Genomic DNA, 18,469 nt, shown 5'->3' on the forward strand with positions numbered 1-18,469 from the left:
ATCCTCGTAAAATATATTGACAAGAACTCCGTTTGGCAAGAATAAAGTTTGCAAAAGGAGCCTAACAGCTCTGCAGCTTTCAAGGAGGGTTTGATCGCGCTTCCTCCGAGACACTTTTTTTTTTTCCACCGTGACTGCATAGCCGAGAGAGGGGGTGGATGGAAGCAGATATACTGAGGGATGATGGGCAGGAAGAGAGAGCTGGGTGGGCAGAGATGGATGGATATATGGATAGGCAGAGAGAGTGAGAGAAACAGGGAGAGGGTGGAGTGGGTAGCAGTCAAAGAGATAGAGGGATAAGGTGGTAAAGAATGTCAGATGCAGAGATGAAAGATGGTCCAGCTGGGGAGACAACCACCCCCCCACAACACACACACACACACACACTATGTTGTCATCTGGTGTTTACATTTTTACACCGAGCTACGTGATATAAAGTAAGAGTATGATGCGAGGCTGTGAAAAACGGTGTATGACTCAGATTGCCTCCCCGTGTCACGGTTTCGTTGGGATGGGTGTCAAGAGTCGTGTGTTCTGGTGGGATCTGAAGGGTTTCTTGCAGAATTCACCAGACAGTAGTTGTTATTATCGAGCTGAGTATAAATATGAACCATCACATGGGTGCTCAACTATAAAGATCTGCTTCAGGAGCTTAAGAGGCGCCACTGATTGGACTTTGTAGCCAGTTTTCAACTAGAAGTCAGTTTCAAAATGAAGGCACGGAAAACCTCACAGAGGCCGACATACATTTTTAAAGGAAGAGAGACTTGATCCAAGGGGGATGCAAGCAGAGCCAAACCCAACTTGAATAGACTTGAGTATAATTAGACCTTTGCCTCTTGTACCAGCACAAAAACCCTCTTACAAATGAAAGACGATAATACGGCGCACACTGGGTTCCATGTCACTCAGAGTGTTGGACATGTACGGATCCAAGACCTGCAGCAGAAAATCAAGACGCTATCCAACCTAATTATACTGAGTAGGATTCGAATCGGATCCACTCGGGGGATTTGAGATTCCTTAGAATTGATGAGACCCCTGAAGACCTCTCGCCCAGGCTGGAATATCTCATCAACTGTCAGAGGGATCGCTGTGAGTCTTTCTACAGATGTTTGTGATTCCCAGAGGATGACTCCCTCAGACCTTGATCTTCTCCCGGACTTTTCACCATGTTTCTTCATCTACAAGATACAGCAGAGTGGTGCAAGTATTGGTTTTCATGGTCACCAGAAGCTGTGTCCAGTGAGGTGACGTTTCATGTGGTGGTAGGTTGACCTTTGTGGCTCAGGTGGTAGAGCGGGTTGTTGGAAGATTGGCGGTTCGATCCTGTTAGACCCGATTCTTTAGCCCAAGAACAAACTGGAGAAATCTTCAGTTCTCAGATGTAGAATTTATTTTAGGTCACAGGTAAAGTGAGGCAGCGCTGGATTCAGAGGGACAGAGCGTAATCTCATGTCCAGCTGAACTGTTTTTTCAGTATCAGGTTACAGATATCTTCTTGGGCTGGGACTGCCCCGAAGATAGGTAAGACTTGTACACTACTGAGTTTAATTGGCCAGTTACCAATGACATGGACAGGCATACCTCTTCTGTCCACGTCCTTGAAATTTGGTAAGCAACGTGTGGATGTTGTTGCTAGCTAAAGTATGAATCATATCTGATAGAAAAAAGGAGTCTCCGCTGTCTCCAGGTGTGTGAACCGGTTCTCATCGGCCACATTATCTTCAAGGATGTACACTGTGCTCAGTAAGAAAATACAAAACAGAATCATAGGCTTCATTGACAAATATAGATTAAGACTACACAATAGCTCGAAACATACTTAATTATAACAGTCCACGGCCCCTCCACAGTCTAAGTGTCCTTGGGCAAGACACTGAACCCGAAGTTGCTCCCAATTTACCATTTACCTTTGGCTCAACAGCAGAGTCGTGGTCCTTGTGAACAGTTAGACTCCCAGATTTAAAAAAAAAAAAAAAAACGTATCCATCACAGCCTCACAAAGTCTCACCGACGCTGTTGTGTTTGATGTCTGCGTGAACGCTTGTTCAGCAAATGGTTTATTTGCGTTGCATCCAGTTTCACAGCTGGTGAAAGTAGCAGCAAAACAGTGAGATGCTGGCGCCTGCTTGGTAGAATCCACTCTGATACTTGCTGAGTTGTGTAACCGCGAGCGACCGACCACACCTCGGTTACACAACCGCTCTCTGTAGTACACTACCAGCTTTCCAGGGTGACTGGATGAGTTAGTGCCTGCAAATGTGTGGGAGCGTCCATACTGTGCTCTATTACTACTGAGTGGGCTTGACTCGAAGATAACGCCGCACTAATTAGACTTACTCATCTTCCAGTTCACTGTATTCTCTCCCTGCAAAGATAACATTTGTAAGATAAGCTGAGTCAGGATCGTCTTTATTGTCGCTGAGGGGAGGTGGGGGTGTGCGGCAACAAAGGATACAGGTGTAAAGTGGAGAATGAAAGAAGCCACGAAGGCATATAAATGCAAACAAAATAATTAGCATATTTATTGTGATAATAAGATAATAGCTCGCAGGCCAGGAGGAATGGAACCGCAAATGCCTTCAGACGAACAAAGACACACAAAAAAAAGCAGATTATGCATTATACACTGTGAAGGTTCTTAAGGTTGTATGGAAAACCTTTGTACATCCAAGATGAACAGCCTACCCATCATGCAACAGGGTTTAAGATGTTATTCAAAGGAATCTTCATCATTCATTCAATCATTCATGTTGGGATAGAAGTGTTTAGTAGTAAGATATGCTGACATTCCTGAACTTTGTGCATGGCTGCTACACTGATGACAGCTGAAAATGTATCATGAAAAAATGTTTGGTTTACATCAGTATCGATAATATTAGATCATTTTAGAACAAGATCTAGATCAAGGAGGCAGGGACTTCATAGAGCCATACAGCGTAAATGAACCAACAGTGACATCTGAGGCATTTTAAGGTAGGAAAGGATTATTTTCATCGAAGGAAACTTCTAAATGTGTAATTTTGATACGCAGACGTGTGTTTTTTGGGGTTTAATCAATGACTACTTGTTAGTGTCTGAGCCTTGCTTTCCATTTATTGCTTGTTTAACCAGAATAAAACGGCTTCTAGATGAAATTGTACATCAATTTGGAGGCATAATGTCCACGAACAGCCAAGAGTGAATGTAAAAAGCTGAGATAAAACAAAAATCTGACAAAAAAACACAAAAATGTTGCGATGGAATGAGGTTAGCAATAATAACACGTTGAAGCATCAGCAACAAGCCTTTATTCGTGCTTGAGAGGACACATGAGCAGTTTCACATGTCGTCTCTGCTTCACGTTGACAGTAGCATTTTGGTTTTTTATGTAGTTTTCTTTTTTTTAAGTCTATTTGATGTGTTACAGCAAGAAATCGTAGGTACAGTTGAACCTTTGATCTGTGCTGTACATAGATTTGGCCTTTGTTGTCTCAATGAGGCGTATTCCTGACCCTGTGTATGTCTTACTTTACCCTTTTAAAGGTTTAGTCTCTAGATCTTGTCATATAAACAACATACGTTTCAGTCTTTAACAAAAGCAGATCTGGTGTTATTTATTACCCGAGGTCCTCCAGCTCCCTGTGTGTTGGTGCAGAAAGCAGCATGGACACTTTAATTGTTCATTCCAGCCATTAAACAGTAAATCCTGTCATACCTGTTCACCTGACACACACACACACACACACACACACACACACACATACTAAAACATGTAGAACCTGTCAGAGGGGCGAGCAGAATGCAAAACAGACCTCTGAATCCCTCAGACATGCACACAGTCCATTAGCTAGCCCACACCAGCAGCTGCTGTGCGCGCTTGCACCGCAATATGACATTTTGGATTGGAAATACCCATGCATGCATACATGCGTCATGGAAGTGATATGCTTATGGGATCAAATCTCTAAAGCTTGTTTACTGTGTACAGCTGCATAGACGTGCAAGTGCCAAGCATAAGAAAAAAAAAAGAAGAAAAAAAAACACTGTTTATGTGCTTGAGTGTGTGTGTTTGTGTGTAACGCTTGACCGAGTCCATGGATAGAGCCCATTGCCAGCCAGCCAGTAAGTCACTCTTCTGAATTATTGAAACAGGTCAGTAAGCAGGAGGAGAGCAGCGTCTGCATGTGTGCAGTTGTCGATTGTGCAGCACCGCACTTCAGATTCACAGCTTAAGTTTGCTGTTCTGTTCCGACGCTGCATACAGGGAATTAATGGCTGCGCCCTCCATTCAAGGCTTATAAAAACAATTTTTGGGGGACAAATATAAAACACTGCATACAGAGATCCATCAGAATGCATCAACCTCAACCATATAAAGTAAAGACTGAATGACAGTGTTACAAATGGTGATATTTAACAGCCCAACTAAATCTGCAAGAAGCTCCAGAGCAGCTGCGCTCTCTTCTGCTCCTGTTGTCCTGGGATGGTTTTTTTTTTTAGTTATTTTTTTTTTGTTTTATTCCAACAAAGCAGCAGCAGCCAAAATAAATAGTGCAGCAGGATAAATACCAAGGGTAAGCAATGTTACAAGATGAAATGCATATAAAGAAAGCAGTCAGAGGCTCTGATCTGTGCTGCTATGATGTCTAACGCAACAATGGAGCAGATGCACACACAAGTTGTTAGACTTTTTTCCGCCTGAAAAAATAGGAAAGGAAAACATAACACTTGTCTTTAAATACAAGCTGTTCTCTTTTGATTTTTTGTTTGGATCCAGTGATTAAAGAAACTACAGAGATGTAGTTAAAAATAGTAAAGTAAGGCAGGGTTGTATAGGAAAAATGTCTAAATTAGGTTTAAAAAATAGCATTTGTTTAGCACAAACACCAACTGCAACAGCAACAAATGAAACAGTAATTAAGACATCTGCTGATTCTTAAATATTAACAAAGATGCAATAAAAAGAAGATAAGCATTTGACTAATTTTCCAACATGAAGCATTGAGTTTTGAGGTGTGGGTAGAGATGCAGGTTAGGTCAATAAAAACACATTAAATGCAAATCAAAAGCAACCAAACTTTGCTTTCATGGCTGAAACACAGTGCTAATTTGCAGCCACATGGGCCTCTTGGTCCCCCAGTGGAGGCTTAAACCAACAGGGACCAACAGTTCCCCCTTGTGAGGAGGACACTGATGTCTAAAAAACCAACAACCCTGTGTCCCCCACCACCTCCACCTAAGCAACACTGGCTGCTCCGAGGGCTGACGGACTTGACGTAGGGGTGCATGACGAGGCCAGGCCCACTTTCAGTGACACCTGCTCCAACTGTAGGAGCCTTAACATCAGCATGGCGCGGTGGATTCACTCTGGTCACCTGCTATTTGCTTTCAGGTTTTGGCGAGTTGGAATATTGGGGTGATTCAGTTTGAACTGGAAACTGATTCTGAAGAAGAGTGGTGATACAGACCCACCCTACAAGTTCTGGTTCCTGAGGTTTGCCACATATGAAACCCTAAATCCATTGGTGGAGCCTTTAACCTCATGATGCCTTATTTGTTGGGATCAGACTCTATTGGGGTCAAGCTCTATTTGATTTGTATTTCTATCTTTGCGTAAGTCAGTGCTGACAGTCTTGTTGTCATTTGGGGTTCTTTTTTCTCTTCTCTTGCTGTAACGAGTGTAACGTTGAGAAAAAAACAGAAAAAGCGTGGGGAACATGCTCTCCAAAATTACAGCATAACATATAATAACGGCGTGTTGCTGGGAAAAATGACAGAAAAGACTCTTCAAAATAAGCGTTTGATTGGACGTGTGATTGAGTCACCACTATCAGCCCTGTGCATCATCACACCCGTTGAGAGACACTCCAAACTTCAGCGTTTTTTGTTGTTTTTTTTGTTTTCACCGGAAAGCACCTTACTATAATAACTCGGTGCTAATTTCCTCAGCTTTCACTAAAACACTTTAAAGCCTGCTCAGGCAGAACAGATGCTCTTATTGCAAACTAGCGTGTGTTGCTTTACAGTATTTTTTCGATGCCTCCATGGACACTTTTCCATAGTGCTTCTGTTTTTTTTTTAATGCTGTGTGTTGACATCACGTTGCAGCGGTTGGGATGTATATACCTCCTGACTCCTCGCTGCCCATGCTGTGAACTCTACACTAAAGCGTAAACAAGCTGTAATTCGGTAGACTTCCTGCAGCTGCTCCGCCTTGTTATAGCTCTTCTACGTATGGAGTTACATAAGATGCTGAATAATTGAAGGCAATTAATTTTAGGAGACCTTTTTCCTGGAGATTCTTCTTTTATGTAAGGATCGGTCAAGACCTTCATCTTCGAGGGGGAGCCCGTGTTGACGAAAGTCGCTGTGGCATTTCCCCCCCAGGTACCCAGGCCTCATTAAAGGATACATGCGCCATTGCAGTCCAGACTAAATTGGAGTGAATGCGCTCTCACCCTGGGGACACAGGCTCATTAGACCAGACTGGTTGGCTTTTCACACTGGGAGTCGACAAGAAACTAACCATTGACCTACAGTTTGTGTCTGTCTGCTGCGGCTTTAAAGGACACGATCGAGATTTCTCAAATCAGAACCCCTTGAGCTCGAGGCTATTTGTTGAGATTTCTCTCTAAATTCAGTCAGTAGCAGCTCTTAGATTGCAAGACTGAAATTTACAACCTTGGACTCTACGGAGAAGACACACTTGAGAGAATTTTGAACTCTCCTTTTCCCTCTTCCACCCAATTAAAACCGCAAATTAAAGAGTAAATAACAGCATTGTACAAGGCAAGAACAGGGACCTCCGGGGTGGAAAAGGGTTGAGAATAGTCAGGTAAGATGGATTAGATTCAATAGATGACTTTTATTCGTCTGTTTGTGTCTCTAAATAGCCGCCGCAACAAAGTTTGGTGTGCAGTTACATAACAGCCTTGGACTAGATTCTGCTGCGCAAGCAAATTAGTGCAACACTTTCCACTTTGTAGTCGCAGATGTGTTTCTTCCAGGGTCATTTTCAGGGGGCGGATTTAGAGGATCATAAATAACAAACATGTAGAGGAGGGAGCAGACAGTGATTAATTCACCCAGTCAGTCATTCAGAAATTTGAGTAATTTGGCAACAACGCATATAAAACATTGCTGATTAGACACTGTGGAGCGTAGGAGGACACTCAAACATGCTTTTTTTTCCCCCCTTCCTTCAGTGTCCAGTGGATGTGAAGCTCATGCCCTTGCATGCAGCAGAGGGTGTGGTTGTGCATATTAACACCAGTCAATCACTTTTGCTGCTTCTGGCAGATTTGCTGACAAAGAGGCTCTGTTTGACCACCTTGTCGCTGGCTTGTTTGTGTTTTCAAGGTCGTTAGGATGGAAAAATAAAAAAAAAGCGAAACCTTTATCCGTCATCTTGTTATCTGTATGTATCCAGTATCCAGATGTATAGTCTGATGGTTTGAAACTTTATTATTTCTAGCGCTGCATTCATGTCAGTGGAAATAAATAAAGAGTGTCGAGGCAGGAACACCTGTGATCCAATGGGCAGGTTTAGGAAATGTAGATACACTCTGCATGTGATGAAATGGAGTGCATGTGTTTGTGCTGCTCTGTGCAGAATTCATTACGGGCTGTGCGATAACTCTGTGTGTGTTCGTGTGTGTGTGTGTGATGCTGCTGATACCAGACACCACCACGCTATCGATGCAATCTGTTAACTCCTCTCTGCATCTATCTTTATCTCCCTCCATCCTTCTTCCTCTTCACTTTCACATACATCCACTTTTTTCTGTAATTTTTCCTTTTCCACCTCCCCTCATGCCTCCATCCCTCTCTGTCTCCAGGACCCCACCCTTTCTCCTCCCTCTCTCGCCGGCTGCCTTCGTTTTCTTTTCACTCGCCCTCCCTTCCACCTTACTCTTTGCCCTCATTCTTTTCCTCCTTGCCTCGTTTTGATCCCTCCCTCCCTCCCTCCCTCTCTCCCATCCCTTCCTCCTTCCCTCCGTCCTGCTGGCTCAGCTGGTATAGAAGCGGCCTTTGTTTCAGCTGTGTCCTCTATCCTTTGAAGGAGGAGAGCTGAAAAGCGAGAGGGAGGGAGGGAGGGAGGGAAGATGTGAGGGATGGACGAGGAAAGAGAGGAGAAAAAAATCCAAGTGGGAAAATGGGATGCGATGAAGGAGAGGGACGATGGAGAAATCCGGGAGGGGGGGTGAAGGAAGGAAAGAAAGGAAGAGGGATATCTTTGGATCAATGGTCAGGGTTGTTCAAGTCATTGATATCCAGTAGCAACAGCATGTGAGGGCAGATTTCCTGTGTGGGAGGCTCAGTCTATGGGACCTGCGCTCTCAACTTCGAACGCTTCCAGTTGGTTCAATGCTGCACAGTTGCAGCGCTTTAGTTCTCAGTTAAACCAAGCAGTTTATTGATAATTAGGCTGTTTTTGAACACAGTCAATGCTGCTGAATCCTGTAGACTTTAACTGTGCTGTAGGCCGACCACACAAAATAAAATACTCGCTTGTGTGTTTGTTTGTGTTGTTTATTTCTGAGCCCAACACTGAATGCCATACTGACTTCTTTTTTTTTTTCCTTTCTTGTTCTGTAGTGAGAAAAAACCTGCAAGAAGATTTTAGATCTGCGCCCTCATCCATGATGTTGTAGCCGTGGTAACATGTGAATCCTGAAGCAGAGTGTTATTTGCTTTTACATCTCTCAAGGTAAGATCTTTGCTTTTTTCTGTTTTCTTTTTCGTTTTCTTTTTAAAAAAAATATTTCGTCAACTTTAAAGTGCACAAAATGTGAAAACGGCATCATATAATGAAAGAGAGCACACACACACATATATACAGTCGTGACTCGATAATCCAACCCTTAATCCGAAAACCTTGCTATCCCGCAGGTTTTTAGGAAAAACGAGCGGAACCCATGAAGAATAGCCTTAACATACCAACAGCCTTGGATTTAGACTCCAACATGACATTTTATATCACAAATAAGGATAACTGCGTATTTTCTGAATTAACAACCTGACAGATTGGCTACGTTCAGACTGCAGGACTTTATGCTCAATTCAGATTTTTTGTGAAATCAGATTTTTTTGCGAGTTCGTTCACATTTCCAATTAAGTGCGACTTGTATGTGATCTGCTGTGTGAACTTCATACGACCCAAAAGTGTCCCGCATGCACAGAAGAGGACACAATGACGTCACACGCAGTGATTGTGCTCAGTGTTTACGGAAGTAAACATGGATGGTAACGGTGGAATATGTGCCACTCCCCCGCCGCCGCCACGGATGGTGGAAACAAAACTGTGACCGCTAACTAAACTGGCATCAACAGCTAAGTACTGACCGTGTGTTCCACCTCAGGGGTGCACTCCGATGGGGTGAAAGTCCCCCCCCGACCGCGCTGAATATTCAGATATTCATCATTAATTGGATCTGTGTTATTCAGACTATCATGAAAAGATCAGATAAAGGTCGTTGCACAGGAGGAAAAAAAAATCTGATTTGGGTCATTTCATCCTGCTGTCTGAACGTATTTACCTTTGATGTCAACCGAAACCACAAGCCCACTGGTCAATTAGAAATCCAGCGATGCGTAGTGTTCTAACTATACGCTAGTTTTTATAACAGCTATAAACAGTAAATGTTGACAAATGACCCTTCAAGCATCAAGCCCTCCTTGTGTCTCAACCTCCATCTTGACAATCCAACAGCCTTGCTATCCAACATAAAAGAAGGTTTTACATTTGGTGTCGGATTATCGAGTCACGACTGTATATATATATATATATATTTAAAATTTTGTATTTATTTATTTACTTTTGTTCCAACTGCTTAAACCCTCTTAGAACAACATTTTTATTTATTTATTTTTTAAGATTAGAGGTTCATGTAAGTATATAATGGGTTCTTCTGTTGGCCAAACTCTAATGTATTTATACAGAACTAGTGATGCTCTTTCCCCCTGTACCTTCTCTTTAAGCTAAGTCGCGCCGATCACCTGCTGGTTCTACTGAATATTTAGCGTCCAGACATGAGCGTGATATGATTCCTTTCATCTGACTCTCCACTAGAGAAGTCACATCTCCCAACATATAGGCTCCTTTAATAACTGCCCGTACCAGGAGTTTGTTCCTCTCGGGACTGTTTGCTGCACAAAGGCTAAATGGAAGCCTCTTCTTCCTGTTAGCAGAAACCAGACTCTGAAGTTACTGTAGTCAAGGAAAGCTGACTAGATCTGGGTCAGCGCCACACTCACCTGGATGCCAGGTCGGCTCGATTTGGCCTCGTAGTGGAAAAGGAGGTATGGTGGAAATGAGGTTGGCATTTTGGCTGTGTCCAATTTGGCTCCGTAGTGGAAACCTGAATAGTGTTGCTTAGTTCTCTGTGCGTTTGCCTTGAAGATTAGTTTGCCCCTGCAGTGGAAACAAGCTGTTAAACCAGACTCCGCTATGGAAATCAGCAGCGCCTGTGGTCTTTACCACTGGTGTGATTAATTCTTCCTTTTGGTTGATAAATATTCACGCCTTTCGCTCCGAACCAGTTTTTTTCTTCCTTCCTTATCACCTCTTATGTCCCTGCTAATGTTTTCAGGCTGATACACGGTAGCTCGTCATCTTCACATAGGCTTCCTCTGTCAGAAACCCACCTCTCACCTCCTCACCCCCCGAGACTCTGCTGCTGATTCCCTTTCCCCCATGCCCTCTCTCTCTCTCTCTCTAACAGCCTGCTTTCCCTTTTTCCTCTCTTCAGCTAGTTGTTAGATCTACACTTCTAACCTCAATACGTCCCTCTGGGATGTGGCTGACTGCTGAACTCAGCTAGAAAGAGGCAGGAGGGAGAAAGTGGGGAGAGGGAAGAAAGGTGGGAAAGTCACAAATCTAGCTTTCCAGTCATCTCCCGTGTCTAGTTAAAACCAGGTTTATCTGATTAGACAAAGGAGAGGAAAAGGATCAGCAGCTACTGACAAATTTAGTTTTTAATAAGCGGATGAACTAAAAAAAATAAAAGCCATTGTAGATGTATGTTTTTTTTTTTATGTAGAAAATCCTCACAGACTAATTAGCACTTCAGGTGTAAAATTCTTGGAGTGGCTCTTAAAACTGTATTATTTACCCAAACTTTTGCGCCGCTACGTCAGAGGATTAGCCGGATTACTTTTAATGAAGAATAAAATTTCATTCCACTCCGTTGAGAGAAAAGTTTTACGAAAATGAATAAGTGGCACAAATGAAAAAAAATAGCGGCTCAACTCGTTCGCATTCAGCCTCGGTGTTTGTAATAAAAAGATTAAAAGTTTGGAAGTTTCTTTGGACTCATGTACAGATTTATAATGTGTGCGCCCCTATAGATGACNGTACAAAAAATGTTATTAAGCAGCTAATTGATGACTAAATTAGTTGACAACTGTTTTAATCGGCTTTAATCCATTAAGTCAGTTCGTTGTTTCAGCCCTAAAAGGCACACGGTTTTAAGAATACCAGCTTAAATGAAAAAATATGAATACACTCCACCAGGTGTTATAGTCTGGGCTTGCGGATGGCATAGCTTTACAGTCTGCTGCTTTTTCAATACCCAGTGTTACTAGGCAGCATCCACTCACATTAACTATAACGCTACTTTCTTACTGCAGTTCATGCAGGACAGTTTAATTAAACTACATTTAGATGTATTAAATTGTCTGATAGTTGAGTCTGCATGCTGTTTATTCACCTGTGTCCTCCAACAGTCCATTGGCATGCAGGTCAGGGTTATATTGTGACACCATACTGAGTCACCAGTTGCCTGTGACGGACTGGAAATCTGTACAGGTTGTACTCTCCCTCTTTGTTTGCTGTGCTAGACTTCAAGTCCTGCTTCTCCACCTCCACCCTCCATTTACATCTCTCCCACTTTAGCTCGTTCATTACCCTAATTCATTCCTCATTACCGCAACCGAAGGACGAGCTGGATGCATTTGCTGACTGACTTAACGAGACATTTGCATCCATATCATCTAGCTAAATGCCATAACTCTCCTTCGTGCAAATGCGATTCACCATTTGGAGAGATCCTCGTAAAATATATTGACAAGAACTCCGTTTGGCAAGAATAAAGTTTGCAAAAGGAGCCTAACAGCTCTGCAGCTTTCAAGGAGGGTTTGATCGCGCTTCCTCCGAGACACTTTTTTTTTTTCCACCGTGACTGCATAGCCGAGAGAGGGGGTGGATGGAAGCAGATATACTGAGGGATGATGGGCAGGAAGAGAGAGCTGGGTGGGCAGAGATGGATGGATATATGGATAGGCAGAGAGAGTGAGAGAAACAGGGAGAGGGTGGAGTGGGTAGCAGTCAAAGAGATAGAGGGATAAGGTGGTAAAGAATGTCAGATGCAGAGATGAAAGATGGTCCAGCTGGGGAGACAACCACCCCCCCACAACACACACACACACACACACTATGTTGTCATCTGGTGTTTACATTTTTACACCGAGCTACGTGATATAAAGTAAGAGTATGATGCGAGGCTGTGAAAAACGGTGTATGACTCAGATTGCCTCCCCGTGTCACGGTTTCGTTGGGATGGGTGTCAAGAGTCGTGTGTTCTGGTGGGATCTGAAGGGTTTCTTGCAGAATTCACCAGACAGTAGTTGTTATTATCGAGCTGAGTATAAATATGAACCATCACATGGGTGCTCAACTATAAAGATCTGCTTCAGGAGCTTAAGAGGCGCCACTGATTGGACTTTGTAGCCAGTTTTCAACTAGAAGTCAGTTTCAAAATGAAGGCACGGAAAACCTCACAGAGGCCGACATACATTTTTAAAGGAAGAGAGACTTGATCCAAAGGGGATGCAAGCAGAGCCAAACCCAACTTGAATAGACTTGAGTATAATTAGACCTTTGCCTGTTGTACCAGCACAAAAAAACCCTCTTACAAATGAAAGATGATAATACGGCGCACGCTGGGTTCCATGTCACTCAGAGTGTTGGACATGTACGGATCCAAGACCTGCAGCAGAAAATCAAGACGCTATCCAACCTAATTATACTGAGTAGGATTCGAATCGGATCCACTCGGGGGATTCGAGATTCCTTAGAATTGATGAGACCCCTGAAGACCTCTCGCCCAGGCTGGAATATCTCATCAACTGTCAGAGGGATCGCTGTGAGTCTTTCTACAGATGTTTGTGATTCCCAGAGGATGACTCCCTCAGACCTTGATCTTCTCCCGGACTTTTCACCATGTTTCTTCATCTACAAGATACAGCAGAGTGGTGCAAGTATTGGTTTTCATGGTCACCAGAAGCTGTGTCCAGTGAGGTGACGTTTCATGTGGTGGTAGGTTGACCTTTGTGGCTCAGGTGGTAGAGCGGGTTGTTGGAAGATTGGCGGTTCGATCCTGTTAGACCCGATTCTTTAGCCCAAGAACAAACTGGAGAAATCTTCAGTTCTCAGATGTAGAATTTATTTTAGGTCACAGGTAAAGTGAGGCAGCGCTGGATTCAGAGGGACAGAGCGTAATCTCATGTCCAGCTGAACTGTTTTTTCAGTATCAGGTTACAGATATCTTCTTGGGCTGGGACTGCCCCGAAGATAGGTAAGACTTGTACACTACTGAGTTTAATTGGCCAGTTACCAATGACATGGACAGGCATACCTCTTCTGTCCACGTCCTTGAAATTTGGTAAGCAACGTGTGGATGTTGTTGCTAGCTAAAGTATGAATCATATCTGATAGAAAAAAGGAGTCTCCGCTGTCTCCAGGTGTGTGAACCGGTTCTCATCGGCCACATTATCTTCAAGGATGTACACTGTGCTCAGTAAGAAAATACAAAACAGAATCATAGGCTTCATTGACAAATATAGATTAAGACTACACAATAGCTCGAAACATACTTAATTATAACAGTCCACGGCCCCTCCACAGTCTAAGTGTCCTTGGGCAAGACACTGAACCCGAAGTTGCTCCCAATTTACCATTTACCTTTGGCTCAACAGCAGAGTCGTGGTCCTTGTGAACAGTTAGACTCCCAGATTTAAAAAAAAAAAAAAAAACGTATCCATCACAGCCTCACAAAGTCTCACCGACGCTGTTGTGTTTGATGTCTGCGTGAACGCTTGTTCAGCAAATGGTTTATTTGCGTTGCATCCAGTTTCACAGCTGGTGAAAGTAGCAGCAAAACAGTGAGATGCTGGCGCCTGCTTGGTAGAATCCACTCTGATACTTGCTGAGTTGTGTAACCGCGAGCGACCGACCACACCTCGGTTACACAACCGCTCTCTGTAGTACACTACCAGCTTTCCAGGGTGACTGGATGAGTTAGTGCCTGCAAATGTGTGGGAGCGTCCATACTGTGCTCTATTACTACTGAGTGGGCTTGACTCGAAGATAACGCCGCACTAATTAGACTTACTCATCTTCCAGTTCACTGTATTCTCTCCCTGCAAAGATAACATTTGTAAGATAAGCTGAGTCAGGATCGTCTTTATTGTCGCTGAGGGGAGGTGGGGGTGTGCGGCAACAAAGGATACAGGTGTAAAGTGGAGAATGAAAGAAGCCACGAAGGCATATAAATGCAAACAAAATAATTAGCATATTTATTGTGATAATAAGATAATAGCTCGCAGGCCAGGAGGAATGGAACCGCAAATGCCTTCAGACGAACAAAGACACACAAAAAAAAGCAGATTATGCATTATACACTGTGAAGGTTCTTAAGGTTGTATGGAAAACCTTTGTACATCCAAGATGAACAGCCTACCCATCATGCAACAGGGTTTAAGATGTTATTCAAAGGAATCTTCATCATTCATTCAATCATTCATGTTGGGATAGAAGTGTTTAGTAGTAAGATATGCTGACATTCCTGAACTTTGTGCATGGCTGCTACACTGATGACAGCTGAAAATGTATCATGAAAAAATGTTTGGTTTACATCAGTATCGATAATATTAGATCATTTTAGAACAAGATCTAGATCAAGGAGGCAGGGACTTCATAGAGCCATACAGCGTAAATGAACCAACAGTGACATCTGAGGCATTTTAAGGTAGGAAAGGATTATTTTCATCGAAGGAAACTTCTAAATGTGTAATTTTGATACGCAGACGTGTGTTTTTTGGGGTTTAATCAATGACTACTTGTTAGTGTCTGAGCCTTGCTTTCCATTTATTGCTTGTTTAACCAGAATAAAACGGCTTCTAGATGAAATTGTACATCAATTTGGAGGCATAATGTCCACGAACAGCCAAGAGTGAATGTAAAAAGCTGAGATAAAACAAAAATCTGACAAAAAAACACAAAAATGTTGCGATGGAATGAGGTTAGCAATAATAACACGTTGAAGCATCAGCAACAAGCCTTTATTCGTGCTTGAGAGGACACATGAGCAGTTTCACATGTCGTCTCTGCTTCACGTTGACAGTAGCATTTTGGTTTTTTATGTAGTTTTCTTTTTTTTAAGTCTATTTGATGTGTTACAGCAAGAAATCGTAGGTACAGTTGAACCTTTGATCTGTGCTGTACATAGATTTGGCCTTTGTTGTCTCAATGAGGCGTATTCCTGACCCTGTGTATGTCTTACTTTACCCTTTTAAAGGTTTAGTCTCTAGATCTTGTCATATAAACAACATACGTTTCAGTCTTTAACAAAAGCAGATCTGGTGTTATTTATTACCCGAGGTCCTCCAGCTCCCTGTGTGTTGGTGCAGAAAGCAGCATGGACACTTTAATTGTTCATTCCAGCCATTAAACAGTAAATCCTGTCATACCTGTTCACCTGACACACACACACACACACACACACACACACACACATACTAAAACATGTAGAACCTGTCAGAGGGGCGAGCAGAATGCAAAACAGACCTCTGAATCCCTCAGACATGCACACAGTCCATTAGCTAGCCCACACCAGCAGCTGCTGTGCGCGCTTGCACCGCAATATGACATTTTGGATTGGAAATACCCATGCATGCATACATGCGTCATGGAAGTGATATGCTTATGGGATCAAATCTCTAAAGCTTGTTTACTGTGTACAGCTGCATAGACGTGCAAGTGCCAAGCATAAGAAAAAAAAAAGAAGAAAAAAAAACACTGTTTATGTGCTTGAGTGTGTGTGTTTGTGTGTAACGCTTGACCGAGTCCATGGATAGAGCCCATTGCCAGCCAGCCAGTAAGTCACTCTTCTGAATTATTGAAACAGGTCAGTAAGCAGGAGGAGAGCAGCGTCTGCATGTGTGCAGTTGTCGATTGTGCAGCACCGCACTTCAGATTCACAGCTTAAGTTTGCTGTTCTGTTCCGACGCTGCATACAGGGAATTAATGGCTGCGCCCTCCATTCAAGGCTTATAAAAACAATTTTTGGGGGACAAATATAAAACACTGCATACAGAGATCCATCAGAATGCATCAACCTCAACCATATAAAGTAAAGACTGAATGACAGTGTTACAAATGGTGATATTTAACAGCCCAACTAAATCTGCAAGAAGCTCCAGAGCAGCTGCGCTCTCTTCTGCTCCTGTTGTCCTGGGATGGTTTTTTTTTTTAGTTATTTTTTTTTTGTTTTATTCCAACAAAGCAGCAGCAGCCAAAATAAATAGTGCAGCAGGATAAATACCAAGGGTAAGCAATGTTACAAGATGAAATGCATATAAAGAAGGCAGTCAGAGGCTCTGATCTGTGCTGCTATGATGTCTAACGCAACAATGGAGCAGATGCACACACAAAGTTGTTGGACTTTTTTCCGCTTGAAAAAATAGGAAAAGAAAACATAACACTTGTCTTTAAATACAAGCTGTTCTCTTTTGATTTTTTGTTTGGATCCAGTGATTAAAGAAACTACAGAGATGTAGTTAAAAATAGTAAAGTAAGGCAGGGTTGTATAGAAAAAATGTCTAAATTAGGTTTAAAAAATAGCATTTGTTTAGCACAAACACCAACTGCAACAGCAACAAATGAAACAGTAATTAAGACATCTGCTGATTCTTAAATATTAACAAAGATGCAATAAAAAGAAGATAAGCATTTGACTAATTTTCCAACATGAAGCATTGAGTTTTGAGGTGTGGGTAGAGATGCAGGTTAGGTCAATAAAAACACATTAAATGCAAATCAAAAGCAACCAAACTTTGCTTTCATGGCTGAAACACAGTGCTAATTTGCAGCCACATGGGCCTCTTGGTCCCCCAGTGGAGGCTTAAACCAACAGGGACCAACAGTTCCCCCTTGTGAGGAGGACACTGATGTCTAAAAAACCAACAACCCTGTGTCCCCCACCACCTCCACCTAAGCAACACTGGCTGCTCCGAGGGCTGACGGACTTGACGTAGGGGTGCATGACGAGGCCAGGCCCACTTTCAGTGACACCTGCTCCAACTGTAGGAGCCTTAACATCAGCATGGCGCGGTGGATTCACTCTGGTCACCTGCTATTTGCTTTCAGGTTTTGGCGAGTTGGAATATTGGGGTGATTCAGNATGCCATTCAAAATAAGGACATTCCTAGTTCGTAGTCAGGTCAGTAAATGTTAAGCTGCAATTCCAGGATAATTCCAGGTCATGGTAACGACCTTTTCGTGGCGCCTGTAACCCTCAATAGGTATGGATTCATGCGCACATCACAATGAATATTAATACAGGGACGAGTTCCACACGTGCGCTATAGAAAACACAATACCAGCCTCCTGATTCAAGAATAAAACACCTTCTTTGTTTATTGTGTTTGGCTGGACAGCATGAAACAGCAAAACAAAAACACAAGAACAGGGTAAAAATATGGAAACGAGTGCACGCATCGTTACACATGAAGCTCAAAACGATCACCCGCTTTACTTCTCCAGCACGTGCACGGTCCACACGCTTGCTGGGTTTACACGTGGACGTCTCCGGAGTGGCCCCTCGCTGACATGGGTGCCACGTGGGTGTAGAAAACATGCATTGATCTTTGCACTTTCCACCTTTACTGCAGAGATCCCTGAAGAAACAAGTGATTATTCAAAACAATGCACATCAGGGAAACCAGGACCCCTGTCAATAAACTAGAAACACAAAGGATGCAAATTGGCACACATGCATACAGCAAAAATGTGCAAATATATATAGATAGCTGATGTGAGTGTGTGTGTTTGGGTTCATCTTTCTTCTCCTGTCAATCATCCAGGCCTGTGATTGTGCAGACACACTGAGAGAGGGATGCATGTAGGGATAATCTTCTTCGTCTTCTTTTTTTTTCTGTGTTTTACTGTTTCTCTCATAGCTTCAGGGAGAGAAGGAGTGTGAGAGACGGAGGGGAGAGAGATGAGAGATCAAACAGCAGCCTGTGTTTGTTTTATCTTTTTAATGAACAAAGTGGCGCACATTTCGATACTTGGGAGTTCACTCGGAGGGCTGCACACCGAAGGGGGAATTCAACCCGCAACCCCGCAGCTTCTGAGAGCGACTTGAACTAATGCTCTCTTTAGAGCTGGAGCACCCTTGTGGCCGTGTGTGTGTGTGTGTGT

General features: G+C 43.0%; 1 protein-coding gene across 1 annotated transcript in view; it reads left to right on the plus strand.

The window, feature by feature from the left end:
• The window catches only part of LOC103376550 (leucine-rich repeat and fibronectin type-III domain-containing protein 5-like), a 151,885-nt gene that overhangs the window by 61,601 nt on the left and 71,815 nt on the right, over positions 1-18,469 (plus strand). Inside the window, exon 3 of the mRNA XM_008306946.1 lies at positions 8,584-8,695. The gene's annotated coding sequence lies outside the window, so the exon portion shown is untranslated. The remainder of the gene's footprint in view (positions 1-8,583; positions 8,696-18,469) is intronic.

Source organism: Stegastes partitus, unplaced genomic scaffold (assembly GCF_000690725.1).
Source record: "Stegastes partitus isolate 25-593 unplaced genomic scaffold, Stegastes_partitus-1.0.2 Scaffold50, whole genome shotgun sequence".
NCBI lineage: Eukaryota > Metazoa > Chordata > Actinopteri > Pomacentridae > Stegastes > Stegastes partitus.